Genomic DNA, 14,300 nt, shown 5'->3' on the forward strand with positions numbered 1-14,300 from the left:
TAACTAAACATAGTTAAACACATGGACAACGACAGACACAATCCTAAAATGTTAAGTATAAAAATGTATTAAATCAGTTAAAATATTAAGCTGTTTAAGATGTTAATGTTAAAATTACTAAAATTAAGATTGTGAGTGATAGATGTAGGTGTTAAAAGTAGATATTAAAATGTTAAAATGCCTGGGAGAACAAGAAGGTTTTTACCTGGCGCCGAAAGGATAATAATGTTGGCGCCAGGCGTACCTCATCAGGGAGAGAATTCCATCATTCGGGGGCCACCACAGAGAAAGCCTGTTTCCTTGTTGTCACCTTCCGGGCTTCTCTCTGGGTGGGTCCCCGAAGGAGAGCCTTTGATGTTGAACGTAGTGTACGGGTAGGTTCATATCGGGAGAGGCGCTCCATCAGGTATTGTGGTCCCAAGCCGTGTAAAACCAGCACTTTGAATTGAGCCCGGAAGCATATAGGCAGCCAGTGCAAGCGGGCCAGAATCGGTGTTATATGTTCACATCTCCGAGTTCCTGTTAACAATCTGGCCGCCGTGTTTTGCACGAGCTGCAGCTTCCGAACCGTCTTCAAAGGCAGCCCCACGTAGAGAGCATTGCAGTAGTCCAATTTTGAGGTTACCAAATGTTATTAAATGTTCTACTACATTTCATTTAAATCCTAAAGAGAATATTTAACCAAAATTTGTGAGAACAAATAAACCCTCAAATTTCACTGGATCGTATAATCACAGCATTTTCAAAAAACAACATACAAACGAGTTACACTGCCTTTGAAGAGAATGTATCTCATGAGATTATGAATTACTAAGAATGCATTGAACCACGGCTCCAGTGCTTCCCCCTGTTCTATTCCAGGTACGGTTCGTCATCAGTTCTGATGGCTTCAGCTCTATATACCTCAGAGACTTGCCTTCATTTTTTAATTCCATCTTGACCTTTTAAAGTCTAGTAAGAGTGCCATGTGGACAATGCCATCTCCATACCAAATGTAAGCAGCAGTGATAGTGCACAGAAGCATTTGTGGGTGGCTACCCATCAGTTTTGTGAACTCTATCGGTGCCAGCCTTCCCCCCCCCAGGCCATTTGAAAATTGTTGTTGACCTTGGTGGACTACTTAATGGCTTTTCTGCCTGTAATGCACTGTGCTAGATGCTGTATGATTACATTTTTATTGCTTCTTTTATTTCTTATATTGTATTTTAATGTATTACAATGTGTATTCCATAGAATTCAAATAATATAATAAAATACAAAATAAGAAATAAAAGAAGCAATAAAATACAATTAAAAATCAATATGAGTATTTCTTGTGGACATGCTGTGGGCCACCTGAATGAAGCTCACAGACCACTGGCTATCCATGGACCGCAGTTTGGGAGCCCCTGTAGTAAACAATACTACTTGGACCAAAAACGAGCAATTTGTACCAGAAAATGTGTGCAGCCCCTGATCCCTAGGATCCTATGGCAGCTGCTTTTCCAAAATAAAAGTGGGGTTAAGCAAGCTTGTTTAAATACATGGCTAACTTGCTGCTAGTGGGCTTTTGTCTATTTCTTCTGTGTTGCTCTTTTTGTGAATACATCTAGACTGCATTTCTAAGCAAAGTACAATTAATTGCCAGGAGCAGCAGTGCAGTGAGACACTAGATTTGTATACATTGCTCTGTTTTAGGGGTCTCATGTTCTTCTGCATGAGAGGGGGTGGGGTTGTGAGGGGGCAGCGAAATGTAGTGAGTATTAGGACTGGACATAGGATTCCATGAACAACCATGAAGCTCACCAAGTAGCCTTGGGCAAATTGCTATCTCTCACCCCAGCCCATCTCCCACAAGTATAAATACCTTGTAAGTATAAATACCCCCAGATAACTCCATGAATTGCTGTGGTGCTTGGTTCATTGCTGCAGGCAGAATGTAGTGAGGAATACAAGGATGCACAAACAGCTGCTGTGCTCCAATTGTTTAACTTGCACTCTCGAAAGTTAGCAGACTGCTTAATCAGAAGTAAGTTAGGCAAAGTATTGATTTATTAAAAGTCCTGTTTTGGATTCCCTGGGTTGGGGATTGGGGACATTGCATTTCAGTGGGTCTCTTCCTACCTGGAGCCCCACTTCCTGAAGGCAGAGCTGGAAGGCAACTGCTTGGCACCATAGCATTTGTTCTTTGGAGTCCTGTGAGATTCCATCTTGTCCCCTATACTTTTCAGCATCTACATGAAGCCACTGAATGAGGTCATCCAGGGATTTGGAGTGAGGAACCAGTACGCTGATTATATCCAACTCTTTCTCCTTTTAGAAATGATTCGGATGAGGCAGTGGATTTGTGGGATCAGTAAAGTACTGGAAGAGGGCCAGTGAATTGGGGCTCAGTTGAGACGAGACAGAAATACTGTTGGGCTATTTGAGAAGGTGGTCTTCAACCTATTCTAGATAAGGACGCACTCTTTCTAAAGCAGGAATGGGGAACCTGTAGCCCTCCAGAAGTTGCCAGACCCCAACTCTTATCAGCTCCAGCCAGCATGGTCAGTGGCCAGATGATGCAAATTGTAGTTCAGCAACATCTGGAGGGCTACAGATTAGCCACCCCTGCCTTAAAGGATCAGGTTTGGAGTTGCTCATTTGTCCAGCTTTGGCCCTGGAGGTTCAAGTAGTCTATGTATATGATGCTGAGTGCCTTCTACCAGCTAAGGCTGATGAGCCACCTGCAACTCTTTCTGGACAGAGATAACTCAGCCATCATTATCTATGCTCTGAGGACCTCCAGGTTAGACTACTGTAACATCTTACATTTGGCTGCCTTTGAAGAATGTTCAAAAACTTTAGTAAGTTAAGATACATCTGCTACCTATGCTGCTAGGTTGGTACTGAGGACCAGGCCAATGGAAACATCTTGTAGGTACTTAATCAGCTTCACTGACTCCTGATCTAACTGCAACTCAAAGTGCTGATGTATACCTTTTTTTATTTAAGGTCTGCATGGCTTGGACCCTGGGTATCTGAAGGGTTACTTACTCAGCAGGAGCCTCTGTTGTCATCTTTTGGAGGTCCTCCAGGTGCCCCTGCCATCTGATGGGTGGCAACTTGGCAGAAGGTCTCTTTGGTTGTAATGCCTTGTTTGTGGAATGTTTTCCCCAAGGGGACTCGTTTGCCATTTTTTGAAAATTGCTTTGGTGCTGCATTAACTGTTGTTGTTGTTTGGATGTATGTATGTCCTGCTATCTTTAGATTTTGCTATCTCCTGGAAGTAGCATTGAATGGTGCAGTATAAATTTATAAAACGTGATATTTTATCTGGGGGCTTTTTTCAGACCAGAAATTATTGCCTCCTATCTGTTTTGGGGTTGTTCAGGCAGACCCAACGGATAGGTTTTTGGGGAGGGTGGGGATGCCTTTTTCATAGATGCTCTTAAAAGAACAGCTCTTGCTGTCCTGTGATGCACGCAGGCGTGTGTGTGTGTTGATAGGGATTGTGGATAATTGTTGTTTTTTAAGTGACGTATGCTAAGCTGTGGGTGACTCAGCATTTTTCACAGAGGAGGGAGTTGTACAGCTTGAACTTTAGAGCAAGTGCTTGCATCTCATGTGTTCTTCAGTCTTGCAGCTGTTTAGGATATAAGTTAAATGATGAAAGCGATTGAAACCTTATGAATAGCTGGCAGCCAATGTATTAGGTCATGGTTTTTTTTTAAAAGGAGTGCTAGTATAGCATACTTCCTGGACCGTTCCCCCCCCCCCCCCGACATCTCTGCATGTCTCTTTTACAGTCTCTCACAAATCTCTGCAGAATTTCTAACAGGTTGGTGAACACTTCATACTACCCCTAAACATTTATCTACTGCCAACAGTATGCTTGTACATGGGAGTGACTTGATCCTTGTCCAGAAGGATTTTAGCACAGCAACACATAGCTGCACTATTCAGTGTGAAAGCACAGAATTGCATAACTGGTGCAGTCTTTGGCATCATGCGATTCTAAACTTGCTCTGTGTGTGTGGGAGCAAACTTCTAGATTTTAAGGCTGCAGAATAAAGCCTGAGAGTACATTGGAGCAGAACTTCCAGTGCTCTGGTGTATGCAGGTTCAGTGTTCTGCATTACTACTTCATAGATACCTCTACTGACCTTGCAGTCTGTCTATCCTCAGTCTTTACATGTTTCCAGTCACTTCCAAAAATTACAGATTCTTGGATGAGGGAGGAAATCTATATTGGAGCGAAATAAAATTATAAATAAATTATGCAAAACACAGTTAGTTGCATGTAGGAACTCTTTGCATTCAAAGGACAGTTGTCCCCTGCTTTGTTGCTGAGTCCCCTCAATGTGCAAGTGCTGCTGCCTTTGAGAAAGGAAAGATACTGCCCGAGAGTCCTGGTATGTTTGTCCAGTCAGCCAAATACACGTGTGCAGTCTTATGACTGCTAGACTCCTGCATTACATTATTTGCCGGGGTGTTTAGCTGCTCCCACAATTAGGCTGCACTCACTGGAGTTGGACTTTTTAAGGCAGAAGATAATTTGGAGTCTCATGAGCATGTAGGGATGTGTGCAGCTCTGATTTTCAGTGATGATCCCAATGATGAGAGGAAGTTTAAAAACACAATATTGAAGGCAGAGCAGGCTGATTATGTTGGATAGAGCCAACCTGAGTAAAAAAAAGTTATTCTGAGCATTCGTCAAGTGTTACTTAATTGGCAAAACAAAATTAGTTCAGTATAGACACATGTATATTTGGGTGTGCCAATCTTATTCAGCAGGCAGGGGAGTATGAGTGATACAGCACTTTAAAGTTGCCTTGTGCCAGTATAATCATATTTTACACTAGAGAACCGGTAATGTCTTCAGTTCCAGACACCATAGATCTGGGGTTTTGTCATCTCAACCATTTTAATACGTTGAATATGATATTGATGTTGTATTGATGTTGGTATGGACAGAAGTTGAACATTTCACACAAATGAAGTCTTCAGAGCCTTCTTTTTTTTCTTTTCTTTTCAGAGAGGGGTGGGGGGAGAAGTTTAGTTGTACAAATTGTTCAATTCAGTTTCTTTGCAAGGAGAAATTTTATGATCTGCTGAGTACTGATGAGATCATTTCTAAATAGTGATTTTTCTCCTGTTTGGCTGGAGGTTGTTATGAAAACGTGTTTAGCAGAGTTCTGCTGCCTTTTATCAATTGAACTGAGATTTGGGATATTGGGGAGGAGGATCTCACTAAGTTTGGGACGGTGGCAGGGAAGGAGGGGAGTTGTTCAACCGTTTACATTATGGCAAAGAGTCAAAATAAGTCTTACAGGTCTGGTAAGAAGTGGGCAGGCTCAAACATTCTGATCAGATGAACTAGAGTTCTTTCTTTCTATGCCCAAATATCACAAAGATAGAGAAACTTTAAAATCTAATTTTAAAAACATAATTGTTTTGCATAGTACTTCGTGAGATGTAAAACAGTAAGTTTTGGTTGTAGCGATGGCTGTATTTGAGTAGATAACATTGGTATTACCGAACCATCTGTTAGTTGTTTTATTCCCAGATACGACTTGCTCGAGCTAGAAAAATAATTCCAAATTTCTCTGTCCTAGCATGAAATGTTTAGGATGTCAGTCCTGCATAGTCAATAGGGTTAGGAAAGAGGAAGGTGTCTCTTAGATTAGCCTAGCCTTCCCCACCCTAATGCCCTCCAGATGTTTTGGACTACAACTTCCATCATCGCAGATCATTGGCCGTATTGGCTGGAGCTGGTGGGAGTCCAATAACATCTGGAAGACACCAGGTTGGGAAAGACTGGTGTAGCCCATTGCTAGCCCTTTCCCTACTAAAGGGCAGGGGTGGGTTGAGTAGGCACCCACATATTGTACCACTGACCGTGAAACAAGAATTCAGAATTTTTAGAGTTGGCACTTAGTTTAGTTTTAATTCAGATTCTTAGCCCATGCAATGTTCAGTATAATGAAATTCATAGAAGATGACTTAATGACATATTAGGATTTCCCTGTATTTTCTCTGTTTTCTCCCCCACCCCCACCAGCTTAAAAAAAACCAACACAAGCTTTTCCCCCTGGTGAAAGGTACTGTAGTAATAACATGCTAACCCTGTTACTTTTAGTTGTTGTCCAGCCCAGTTCTGTACATGAATATATTGTTGGTAGGTCAGTGCTGTTTCCAGTTTATTAAATGGAAAACTGAGTCTGAGAAGCATTAAATCTGCTGCCCACTGTGTTTGACTGAGCGGGACAGCTAGAGATGGGGGCAAAGTGTGTGGGGAGTGAGGGTTGTTTAGGTTGAAGTAGTCATAAAAAAGGTAAAGGTGTCCCCGCACTTAAAGTGCGAGTCGTTTCCGACTCTTAGGGTGATGTCTTGCGACATTTTCTAGGCAGACCGTATATGGGGTGGGATTGCCAGTTCCTTCCCCAGCCTTTCTTTACCCCCCAGCGTATGCCGGGTACTCATTTTACTGACCATGGATGGATGGAAGGCTGAGTGGACCTCGACCCCTTTTACCGGAGATTCGACTTCCTCCTTCCGTTGGAATCGAACTCCAGCTGTGAGCAGAGCTTCGGCTGCGTTACCACCGCTTACCACTCTGCGCCACGGAGGGTCTCTAGTACAATAATAATATTAAGATAAAAAAAGGGGTGAGAGATAGGTTTACACACATTGTAAATGTAAATGCAGTAATGTATTAAACTGTACCAATATTCCCATTCAGAAACAAAAGCAAGGCCACCCCCAAAGGATTTTGAGCTATAAAATCAATGGTGTATCAGTGATGATGTAATTATCAAATTGATTGGAGTGTAAGTGCATCTAGAAAGCAGTGAGTTGGATCCAGATTAAATTAATTGCACTTAATTTCCATTGAAATCAATTGGATTTAATTTAAATCATGATTAACTTGGCTTGTTGATTTCAATGGAACCTAAGAGCAATTAATTTAGGGTTGTATTCAACACAAGTCATACCTGTTGAAATCAATGAACATGACTCATTTCAGCACATTAATTTCAGTGGGTCCGTTCTGAGTATATCTTAGTTGGATACACTATGCAATCTGGATCTAACTGAATGTGTATCTACCTTAAATTAGCATCACACAGGTGTGAATTGATTTGGGGTATACAGATGTTGCCTATCAAGTGCATTTACGCCTTTTGAGTTGTTATATCTGATCATCTTGACCCCTTTCAGAGCAAAGGTGGCTAACCTGTAGCTCTGCAGATGTTGTTGGACTTCCAACTCCCATTAGGCCCAGCCAGCATGGCCACAGGTTAGCCGCTCCAGATTTTAGAGCTTGAGTGTATCCATAATTTAAAACATTAAACACAGTTGCAGTTTTATATGATCTGAACTGTTTGTGATTAAGACATTTATCAGTTTATAGGCTGCCATAGATCAGGATGTGTTGCCAATGTGTAGTCTTTCTTTTCTGGTATGATTTATATTTAAGCATCTTGTGTCCTGTGTTACCAGGTGAGAGATGCTGCAGCCTCCCTCATGTATGCAATTCATTCTGATCTCAAATTCTGTCACATGGTGGTTGGCTCTCTAGGACCATAAGGTAGCAACTCAATTCTATTTGCATTGTTCTTTATACTCCCCATTTGACATTGCACTTCTAGCTCAGTCCTGCTTTAAGTTCATGATGGGCTGCTTCTTTTTTAAAGTTCTTGAAGGGCTTTCTTTCTGATAATGGTGACAAGAAACACGCTTCTTGGCCAAGAATCCAGCTTGATTTCTTTGCATAGGTTGGTGGGGTGTGAGTGTGTTAAACTAGTATCTTCCACCCTTGTTTTTTCTTCTTTTTAAAGGAAAATTCTTTCAGCAAAAGAATCTTCTTGTCTCAGAACGTGACAACATTCACATTCCCCTATAAGCCTAGGGTTATTCAGTTATGTTACAGCATAGACCTGGATTTTCTTGGGATTCCCCATCTTAAAATAAATTCAAGCTGGGAGGCCTTTCCAGATGGTTCAGTAGCATTGCAGCATATGCTGGGGGAGTGGGGGAGAGGAAGGGTCATAAGGACTTGCTTCCTCAGCCCTCCCCCCTTGAGATGTATGCAGTATCCAATCCTGTTTTGTAATTTATTTAATTTTAAAAACGGAGTTTGTGGTATAGAGGTTTAACAGATGCTGTCAGACAAAAGTATAAGTGAAATCTTTCATGGCTCCTGCTTAATGTTCTCTGGCTGTTTGCTCATACAAAGGGGAATACTACATATATTTTTATTTACTCAAGGCTGCTTCTTGGTAATGTGTACAGAGGAATATTTCTAAAAACAGACTATCACCCACTGCACCTCTTTGCAAGGGACACCATGAGAAGAATAAGCCTTCTAGGTTTTGAAGTGGGAGGGATCTAGGAAGGGGTTTCAAACAGACAGGATGAGAGACACTGCTTTCCCCCACCCTCCAAAAGTGAGCCTTGTTCACATTCTCAACATCGGTATCCGTGTGTTGAGAATGTTGCACAAGCACTTGCGACACAGTGACATGATGCGTCCCAGAGTGACTGTCAATTTTTGATAAGCTTGTCCTGTAGGTGAGAGAACCCTAGGGCAACCTAGCCTACACCCCAACCTCATTTTATGTGCCCCCCTCAGTGTCTCCTGATGCTGCTCCATTCATTCATCCCATCAAGAGTTCCTTCCTTCCTGTTTGTTTCTTCATTTTTCTTGGCATTCTAAAGTTTATTTTCCCACTTTCTAAGTAATCTCAAAACAGTTGGAAGAAGCAGTATTTTATTTGATAAAAAATATGTTGACTTGCTGTTACACTTTTTCCCTGGTTGTATGGCTTGGGGAAAAGAAGTTTTGTCCCCAACTGTCCAAGAACAAATTAATAGGTGTGTCTGTGTGTCTGTGTGTCTGTGTGTGTACAGCACACTAAAACAAGAAAGGAATTACTTTCACTTGCTTTCCAGAACAGTAACTACAGGCATACCCCGCTTAACGTTGCCTCGCTATAACGTACATGCTGCATTCGTCCCCATACCCCTCTTAACATTTGCGCGCTTCACAATAATTATACTTTATTGGCATGACACCGCTGCCATCTAGTGGTGATTGCATGCAGTACAAGTGAAGACAATTGCTTCACTTAAAGGTTATTTTTGCTTAAAGTATACTCTCCGGTCCCATTGCATACGTTAAAGCAGGGTATGTCTGTATATTGCTCTGCTACACACACACCTCTGTATAGGTATTTGAGTGGAATCCTAATGGGCTTACTTTTCAGTTGACCTGCATAGGAATGGGAATTCTAATCTGAGACAGCCATGATGAAAATTGAAGCAGGTATTCCAGATTAGTTAATTCAAAACAAACCCACTTCATCATTGGTTTTGGCTCTTCCCTTTGATGGAACACAGGTCCTGATGGTTTATCCTCAAGGGAATGCAGCCTTCAACAGGAAAAAAGTTACCCACTCCTCTTCCAGAATATACCAGTCAACCATTGCCATTTGCCATCCATACTTAGATTGTAGCAACTTCGCAAGCTCCTAGAAAGGATTTCACATGTGCCATTTTACTTGGTCCTAATAAAAGTATTCTCCTACAGTTGGCTTTTGGATTTGCTCTTTTAACAAGATTTTTTGTCCTGTGGCTTTGAGGAAGGTAAGATGAAGTGGAAATTACCCCTCCCTCCTCTCTAGACTTAAAGCAGAAGAATTGCATAGACAATATCTTGATCATGTTCACTGGAATGCCTTTGTAAACTCAGCAGAAGCCTCTGGAGGAACATGTTTCGATAATGTGGTTCCCCTGGTATATAATACATCTTCCATCGGTGTGAGCCGATTATGCAAGCAGGAAGCGCCTATGTAACCCAAGTGGACCCCCCCCTTTTTTTTTTTACTCACACTTAGCTGTATCTAATCTAGCATAAAGATTTTCTTTATCCCTGCTTCAACAGATTACTGTCAGGTACTTTTTATGGTGAAAAAGAATTTTTAAAAAATGCTTGTCCTGCTATACCTGCATTAATGCCTGTCCCCATACACATATACAACCCAATACTTTGTGAGAAGAAATACCCCTCCTTCATCTTGTAAGTAATAAAGGAGTTCGCAAACTGTGGTCCGTGAACCACCCGTGGTCCATGAATTTCATTCAGGTGGTCTGCAGAGTGTCTTTAAAAATACAGTTAAAATCATACAGCATTTAGCACAGCACATTGCAATTGCTGCAAAAGGCAGAAAAGTCATCAAGTGATTTGCCAAGACTGTCAGCAGTTTTCAAGTAATCCATGGGAGAAAAGGTTTGGGAACCACTGTCTTTAACAGTTAATCAACACTCAGTTCTTGTTTTTATTGCTGAGACCTATCCCTAGTACATGTGTAGTACATATTATTTTGGCCTGATTTAGATTTTTTTATATATTTCACTAGTGTAATGTTAGCTTTTTGACTTTCAGTACTCTTTGTAATACAATTTCATAAGGTTTTAAATGTGTTTCATTGTATGGCTATATATGCTTGCAAACGGCTTTGAGAAGACATACCTTGGAAAGTGGTATGCACATTTATTAAATAAATAGTAGTAGTAAAAAGGGTATGTATCTTGAGTTTGTGCAGGTTTTTTCCCATCCTTCTCCGGCTAGCTAACTGTAGCTATCTCTTCCCCCCCATCCCCCAATACACATCTGGGGTCATAGGGACATGGCTTGTCACTTGCCTCTTGGTCTTTGAGAATTTTTCTTTCTAAAAAAGGATTCTTCCTGTTCTCTCCTCTCCCGTCCCCCATCCCCTCCATATGAGTGGATAGCTTACTGGATAGCTGCCTCCCGTACTGGATAGCTTATTTTGTTGTCTTCCTAGGGATAAGGGTTCAGGACCAAGTACCATGGCTATACCACTGGACAGATTAGTTGGCTTACATATTTATATCCCATATTTCTATAAAAGGTAGCTTATAGTAAAATAACTTAAAACCATATAATCAATGCAAACAAGAAACCCTTTAATATCAAAAAGCAGTCACAGCAGCCCATACATTCCTTAGACACTGTAAATTAGCCCAGAGGCTTTCCTGAAAACCCCAGAAGGCCAACAAAGAGGTAAATATGCAGACCAACTTAGATGCAGCAACTGAAAAAACCCTGTCGTGTCCTCACACACCATTCTTCAAATGGCAGAGGGGGGTTGTTGAGTGGAACATCTGGGCAGGTTTGTATAGAATAGAGGCGGTTGTTAAGGTATCCTGGTTCCAGGCCATTTAGGGCCATCAAAGTTAAGAGCAGCACGCTGAATTGGGCCTGGAAACAAATTGGCAATTAGTGTAGTTTGAATGATGCTAGAATGATATATTTGGAATACTCCCCCCCCCCCGACAACAGTTGAACCAATTGAAGCTTTTGTGCACTCTTCAAAGACAACACCATGTACAGCACATTACAGTAATCTAATTTGGATGTAACCAGAGCATGAATTATCATGGCCAGGGCCAATTTCACAAGGAAGGGGCTCAACCGGAACACTACCTGAACCTGTAGGAAAGCAGTCATCTGGGCATCCAGGAGCAACGCTGTATCCAAGCTATGTTCCTGATTCTTGAGGGAGAGTAAAAACTCATCCAAAACAGGCTGAACCCCCAGTCCCTGGTTAAGTGAAGCTCCTAATCCACAATACTTCCTTCCTGTCTGGATTAAGTTTCAGCTTGTTTATCCACATCCAGTCCCATCACTGACCCATCACTGACTTCAGGCACTGTTTCAGAACCTCTACCACTGCCCTGGAAGCAGATGGAAATGAGATAGAGGTGAGTGTTGTCATAGTGATGGCATTTCAGCTCAGATCTCTGGATGACTTCATCTAGTGCCTTCATGGATTTTAAAAAGCATAGGAGGACAAGATGGAATCTTGTGGAAGCCAATAAATCAAAAGCTGTGGGGTGGAGCAGCAATCCCTCAGCAACACCTTCTAGACCCTGCCCTTGAGATATCTGGATCCACTGAAGCATGATATTTGCTAACCATCCCTGAAAGATGGTCCAGACAGAGGCTGTGGTTGATTTTATCAATAGCCACTGAGAGATCCAGGAAAACAGGTAAGGAATTAGATAATTAGTTTCTTTCAGGAATATGTGATACTGAGATGTTGCCACAGGTTCAGTCACCTTGACCAATAATAGGAAGTTCAAGATTGGATGATAGTTATCAAATATGGCAGGACCTAATGAAGGCAGTTTTAAAATAGGTCTTACCACAGCCCACTTAGAGATGCAGGGCAGGATCCAAACTCTTCTCAGAGAAGCATGGATAGCTTATGGAATCCATATTCTTGGTCAGAAGGCAGTTCTTTTATCAGCCAAGAAGAGCAACATTCAAGAGCACAGGTGATTGGTCTCAGTCCTTCAAGAATCCTGTCTCTGCCCTCTGGTTGCACCAGCTGAAAAACGTTTATAACAGTAAGACGAGGGGAAGTGATAAGTGTGTTCAGAACCACTTTGTTAATGATGGAGACCAAGTTGGAACAGATTTTGGTCACAGTGGACCAGAATGCAATGTGCCCTTCACCACATGAAACAATTATTCTGGACAACACTGTCCAGATGCAGTGTTCAGGGTGAAATAGCAACTTTGACTCACTACCAAGGTGAGTTGGTGCCCTAGAGAATATCCATTAATTGTTACTAATGAATTTATGAAAATGGAAAAATTTCTGTGGAGAAAAAAGCGCTGAAAAAATTTCCATCCCGCATCCCTGATTCTAGCCCACATTCAAATGCATTCAGTGTGGTCATTCTGCACTGGTGCTCTAGCTGTTTCCCAAACTGTTTCAATCCTCCCACCTCCTCATAAACCAGGAGCTTAACAGGCTCAGTCTGGAAGGGGAGGACACCTAGAAGGTGGCTGTGGCAGTAGATTCATTCATTCTTGATTCCGGAGACCACCAGAGTATCCTACAGAACATCCCGTTCCTACCAGCTGGAAACTCCCATGGACCTGTCATCGTATTCCAAGGGTGGACTATTATTCTTGTACCTTTCCTTATGCACAGGACTCAATAGAAATTTTAAAATGTTTTGTATTGTTATGTACCTTCAAATTGATTATGATTTATGGCGACCCTATGAATCAGCTACCACCAGTAGCATCTGTCATGAACCACCCTGTTCAGATCTTGTAAGTTCAGGTCTGTGGCTTCCTTTATGGAATCAATCCATCTCTTGTTTGGCCTTCCTTTTTCTACTCCCTTCTGTTTTTCCCAGCATTATTGTCTTTTCTAGTGAATCATGTCTTCTCATGATGTGTCCAAAGTATGATAACCTCAGTGTCATCATTTTAGCTTCTAGTGGTAGTTCTGGTTTAATTCGTTCTGACACCGAATTATTTATCTTTTTTGCAGTCCATGGTGCACAAAGCTCTCCTCCAACACCACATTTCAAATGAGTTGATTTTTTTCTTACCCACTTTTTTCACTGTCCAACTTACACATCCATACATAAAGATCGGGAATACCATGGTCTGAATGATCCTGACTTTACAGTGATACATCTTTGCATTTGAGGACCTTTTCTAGTTCTCTCATAGCTGCCCTCCCCAATCCTAGCCTTCTTCTAATTTCTTGATGATTGTCTCCATTTTGGTTAATGACTGTGCCAAGGTATTGATAATCCTTGAGAAGTTCAATGTCCTCATTGTCAACTTTAAATCTTCTGTTGTCATTACTTTAGTCTTTTTGACATTCAGCTGTAGTCCTGCTTTTGTGCTTTCCTCTTTAACTTTCGTCAGCATTACTGGTTCTGCTAGTAGTATGGTATCATCTGCATATTTTAAATTATTTATATTTCTCCCTCCAATTTTCACACCTCTTTCATCTTGGTCCAATCCCGCTTTCTGTATATGTTCTGCATATAGATTAAACAAATAGGGTGATAAAATAACCTCTGTTTCACACCCTTTCCGATGGGGAACCAATCAGTTTCTCCATATTCTTTCCTTACAGTTGTCTCTTGTCTAGAGTATAGGTTGCACATCAGGACAATTAGATGCTGTGGCACCCCCATTTCTTTGAAAGCATTCCATAGTTTTTTTGTGATCTACGCAATCAAAGGCTTTGCTGTAATATATAAAGCACAGGGTGATTTCCTTCTGAAATTCCTTTGTCCATTCCATTATCCAACATATGTTTGCAATATGATTTCTGGTATCTCTTCCTTTTCTAAATCCAGCTTGGACATCTGGCATTTCTTGCTCCATATATGGTTAGAGCCTTTGTTGTACAATCTTACTTTACTTGCATGGGATATTAAGGCAATAGTTCAATAATTACTGCATTCCCTGGGATCCCCTTTCTTTGGAATTG

At 41.4% G+C, this 14,300-nt stretch overlaps 1 protein-coding gene across 5 annotated transcripts in view; it reads left to right on the forward strand.

Moving 5' to 3' along the window:
* KANSL1 (KAT8 regulatory NSL complex subunit 1) overlaps window positions 1–14,300 on the forward strand; it is a 184,638-nt gene that overhangs the window by 103,042 nt on the left and 67,296 nt on the right. The gene's annotated exons all lie outside the window — the stretch shown is intronic.

The sequence above is a fragment of the Rhineura floridana genome, chromosome 11 (genome assembly GCF_030035675.1).
Source record: "Rhineura floridana isolate rRhiFlo1 chromosome 11, rRhiFlo1.hap2, whole genome shotgun sequence".
In the NCBI taxonomy this organism is placed as follows: Eukaryota; Metazoa; Chordata; class Lepidosauria; order Squamata; family Rhineuridae; genus Rhineura; species Rhineura floridana.